This window comes from Polyodon spathula, chromosome 5 (assembly GCF_017654505.1).
Source record: "Polyodon spathula isolate WHYD16114869_AA chromosome 5, ASM1765450v1, whole genome shotgun sequence".
NCBI lineage: Eukaryota > Metazoa > Chordata > Actinopteri > Acipenseriformes > Polyodontidae > Polyodon > Polyodon spathula.
In genome coordinates, this window is record NC_054538.1 from 31,361,066 (window position 1) to 31,366,608 (window position 5,543).

At 37.4% G+C, this 5,543-nt stretch overlaps 1 protein-coding gene across 9 annotated transcripts in view; it reads right to left on the bottom strand.

The window, feature by feature from the left end:
- Positions 1-5,543, bottom strand: part of LOC121315838 (utrophin-like) — a 245,099-nt gene that overhangs the window by 137,645 nt on the left and 101,911 nt on the right. The window lies entirely within an intron of this gene.

Below are 5,543 nucleotides of genomic sequence, written 5' to 3' on the forward strand. Positions count from 1 at the left end.
TCACAAAAATATGACCCATATTACATTTATTGTAGCTTTACTGTCAACGGTAAAAACTGAGAAGGCCACAATGTGTCATCTGTTGCTTTAATTTAGCAGCAGAAAGCACGGTGCCAAACAAATTAAAGCGCCATTTAGATACGAATTGCAAAGACACTGCAGATAAACCTCGTGACTGAACTTGAATGTGAACGTACTATGAAGAATGCTTTTCAACAAAAATCAAAAATTGTGGAGTTTTGGCAAATCAGTACTAAGTGCCAAGACAATGAAAGTGATGCGTCCATTTTCAACCCCTAATCGTCCAACAAGCAGGCACATCCATCCCATTAGGTAAGTAACATGAGCATATTTAACGAATAATTAATTAAACTAACTAAAAAAGACTTGCATTGGTCATACTTTCACACTATTTAACATTTGATTTTTTTGCTTTGTTTTCAGTAAAATTATACCCATCAGTAATCAGTGGTGTGTAACAATATTTTGATGAATAAGGTGGTGCAATATTTCAGGTGATGGACTGGTCTCAATGTTGCACTAAGTAACTATAGGTATACTGTAAATAATTATGTTGTTGCCTGGCTACATTATTTCATTACAGTTTTTTCAAGGAGAAGGGAAGGTTGGGTGGGAAATAGCAGTCAATGCCTGTTCAATAGCCCCATACTGATTGTGCAATAGAAGCCTCTGGGGAAGGTATTCATTTTCTTTCATTGTAATGCATGGGAAAGACAGCATGGTCCTATAAAATTACACTGAAGAGCCGTCCAAAAATAAACTGACATGTATTCCTATAAACTCACTTTGGTCAGTGGAGAAGCAATTCAGTATGCGGAATGACAGGCTTTCAGCAGGACACAAACAACAATGTGTGCAGCCCGACAGTCTTGCCTCAGTCTCATTATTTGAACACAGTCTGTTATCTCTCTTGAGGAAGCATCAAAATAGGCTAGTTGTCTTCAGCTTCTCCAAATGCTTTGTTGCAGTCTGCCCTCTGGATTTAATTTTCGATGCTTACACCTCTGTAAACTCTGCAATTTAGGATATAAAAATAGACAGGATAGAACTATCAACAGCATGGACTTGGGGGACAACATCCCATAAATCACACATTCACAGAACACTGGCACACAGAATTTACTTTTGGACTGTTGCTGTCAAGCCCTAAATGATGCTTGATTGCCAACCGTGTTAAAATTGTGCAAATGGGTTATTGAGTGCCTTCAGAAAGAAAACATTGACTTGTATGATTAAACAAGTGTTTTTCCCATATGCTACTGCAATCAACCGATTCAATGTCTACAATGATGAAGTCCCAATTTCCTTCCTAATCCTCTTTAGCAACAGCGTTTGCATATTTGAAGCATCGACCTATAGCGGTAGAAGTATAATTGTTTTTGATCTGTTCACAAAAAGCAGTAACAATCCATATGAAAGCTGAACCACCAGCAGGCAACATTCAGAAAAGTTGTTATCGAAAATCAGAGATGCCATAAAAACAGGAAGCCTAATGCAAATTGCAGTTACCTATAATCAAGTTGCTTCTGGCAAGAAAGACCTTGCTCCAGATAATATTGAATAATATCATAATGCCCTTCTCTGCAATATGTACCTCATAACTCTTACTTAAAATACACATCAAATATTAGAATGTTACAATGCAGAGTGCTTTAAAATGTGCAAAGTGCCACTAGTATTGAGAAATTAACCAACCTAGAACAGACTTCCAAGTAGAGAGTTTTTAAATGAGCCTAGTATAAGCGACCTAGGATTAATATCTGTATTCATCTTCATACTTCAGACAATCAGCCCCACCTAAATGGTGTAAAATATTTGTAGATAAATGCATTTCTCTTTATCTATCTTTCCATGTTATCATGGTACTCAACTGTTCCAAAGGTACCTACTAAACAGGCAATTTAATCCATATCCCTACTACAGGAAAGCTTTTATTGATTTACGAAACAGCATTTTAAATAAACTCATTTTATTGTAAATTGGAGTTTCACAGGTTCTGTTTGAATTTGAAACTACTCAAGCTTATTAATGGGTTAGCTGTAGATACTGTTTATGCACTTTGGGATATCTTAACATGAAGTCTGTCAATTTTGTTTGTTTTTTTTTGTTTTTTTTATGTAATTTGCTTCTCCAAATAATAAATAAATAAAGAATGAAAGAAAGAAATTAACACATTTAGACACACAAGGTAATGCACTTCAATGAATAACAATTCCCAAACCCAAATATTTAGGTGCTCATGTGGTTATACAACGGTCTTAATCAAGAGCTTGGATGATTCTTTTTTCCTTATTTTGGCAAAAATTGCCTTTTTGGGCATTGTATCAGTTTAGCCATATTTTATGAACGCTGTCAAAAGTAGAGGATTTACTACTTTAGAGTTTCAAGAATGCCTTATTGGCAAAATTAGGGATTGCATAGGCAAAGGAATTTGATTTGAATAGTAATAACAGAATACCATTAAACCAGAAGGCGCAGGATTCTATATAATGCTAATTTTGGGAGGCAGTGTGGGCCAGTAGTTAAAGTCCAGGGCTTGTAACCAGACTGTCACTAGCTCAGATCCCAACTCTGCCACTGACTGACTCACTGTGTACCCTGAGCAAGTCACTTAACCTCCATGTGCTCCGTCCTGCAGATGAGACATTAAATCAATGTCCTATTTTAAGTGACTCTGCATATAATGCACAGTTCACAGCCCTAACTCTGTAAAGCGCTTTGTGATTGATGGTGGTCCACAATGAAAGGCACTATATATAAATAATGATGATAGAATAACAATCATAATAATAATAATAATATCATCAAACACTATATTGGATGTTACTCCAAGGCTTCAGGATGCATAGCAAGGAAGAAAACAGTACAGCTTCCACAAAAGAACTACTATGCTACGTGTTGACATTCTAATTTAGGTTTTTTTCACACGTCACTGATTCACAAGATTTGGAAAATAAAAAAAAATTGTAAGATCGACCTTTTGCCACAATTTAGTTTTTCAATATTCAAATTCGGAACTAAAAATCAAAAAGTGCATGTTTAATTGATTTTTCATCTCCTCAGAAGGTAAAAATTTTGTATGAGTCTGTCAATAAGGATCAAAATACTTTTATCCCATAGTTCAGCAATATCCTGTGAAGCAAGAGGAGACTATTGATTGAACATTGATTTACGCAAATTATACAATTATGTTAGTTGGTTGTACTGCCGGATGGGGGTGGGTGGGGCTGGGGGGCTGGGTGGACAACCCTGATAGTTGTCCTGGGCCTGATGCCTGGGGGGGAAGGGGACCAGATCTTTATTTTTTTATTTTTTTCATTATACTGCCAAAACACATTTCCTTATAAGTCCTGGAAATATGTTCTTACTCTCCACGAGATCATGCCATGAGCTTTAAATGTCCGTGTCCCATGTCCCGTCCCCTTGTCTGAGGGCCGGTTTGTTTGAAACAGATTTGCTCGAGAGCACGCAACAGACATCACACACGTATGTACCATCATTGCGTATGCATTATGCTCTCGCTCACTCAGTGCTTAAAAATGACGTTTGATTGATTCAAAATATGTACCATCATAAATCCGGCTCGTGAAAGTGAAGACAGCAAGGAGAAAGAAAAAAGCAAATTGAAGCTGAGAAGCAGGAACCCTTTAAGTATTTTGTAAGTGATGTAAATCAAAGAAAAAATCAACGCATTTTCACAAGGAGAATGTGCCCGTGGGCCTGGGTCTAGTAACAACGTGGACATAAACCCTGCGTTGGAATCTGACACTGCTCACTCACCACAAGAAAAAAAAAAAAAGCTCAGCAACAGACCACCCCGAAAAGGATACGACTGACTTGTTTTACATAAATGACCCAAGTCTGTGGCCAGAGAGAATAACTGATTTTGAGAGGCAGAATATCGTGTTGTCAAAAAAGCCATTTTGACTTTACGGAATTAGCTAAATCTATGATGTTAGATTCTGATGGTTGGTCATTCCAGAGTATTTTCTGTATTCAAAATGGCTGGGAGAAGGTAAAGGGAGGTTGGTTAACGTGGCGCAAGAGTAAAGGAGCCTTACTTATGCAACCCTTGTTTGCTGTTTTTCTAATGAGCTGGAGAAAAAAAATCTTGTAGCGCACTGTGCAACAAAGAATGGTTCACTGAGGAAAATAGCAAGTGCCACAAATTATACGATAACTTCCCGAGCATGAGAGGAGTAGTCAGCATTAGCATTGTTACTGTCAATGGAAAAACCTGAAGCAGGCTTTACAAGGGACAGGGATCAATAGCCAGCTTCAGAAGCAAATACAATCAGAAGCAGAAAAGAGCAAAGCTTTACTAGAGACTTTTGGAAGTAACGTTGTTTTGAGCATCTAAATTTGGCATTTCAAGGAAGCAGTTCCACAATTAATGATGTTCACAATGGCAATTTCTTGGGTCTATTTGAACTAACATTGCACTATGACCCCCTTCTGCATGATCACTTACAAAAAGATAAAACAAAGTCAATAAAAAGGAGAAAAAAATGCAACCTCATTATCTATCCTGGGAAAGTCAGAATTAATTTATTGAATTGTGGTCAGCATGTTTTTAACACGATTCTAACAGAGGAGAGAATGTATTTATTTTTCTGTGATTTGACACTACTCCAAACATCTCCCAGAGAACAAAATGTACTGAGGCATGTGCACAATGACAGAGGCCGGAGAATAGAACATTTACAAACATTTTATTGAGTCGATTGATTTTGCAAAAGAGAGTAGGCAGGAAATTGCAGAAATGCTGCAACAAGGATTGCAAAAACATGGCATTGACATTGTTGATTGCAGAGGCCTAGGTTCTGACAACAGAGCCAGTATGTCTGGAAAAGTCAAAAGGTGTACAATCTCATATTTGTGAAAAAAATACACTTGCCACATATTCTCGCTGTGTTTCTCATTCTCTGAATCTAGCTGGAGTGCATGCTGTAGAATAATGCTGCGAAATAGCCACTTTTTTTGGTTGTGTAAATTGGCTATGCGTTCTTTTCAGTGGCAGCCCCGAAAGATGGGTTATACTGAAAGAAAAAACAAGTTGCTTTCTACATTGCTTCAGTGAAACGAGGTGAAGCGCTTGAATCGAAGCAATTTGCCCTGCTGCAAAGTGCCCCAACATTATTGCAGCTCTAGATAGCTTTGTCAAATCAAGTAAACTGTCTAATGAAGCCATGTCTGAAGGAAAAGGTCTGAAAAGCTACTTCAAGTCTTTTGTGGGTAAAAGTTCTACAGAGTTTTGAAGAGACAAACTTGCTTCTTCAGTCTGCACATATTTGGATAAAATAGTGGCAAAACACAAAGCACGTAACTTCAATTACAAATTAAACTGGCAAAGAAAGTGCAAACAACTTCACGATGAAACTGCAAATGATGTTACAAGTGAAAGTCCACAGAATACATTTTGCAATGAAGTGTATTATGTGGCAATGGACAACATCATCAATCAATAAAGTAGTTGAATTCAGTCCGTTAGAACTATCTGTGATGACTTTGCAGCAGTTCTG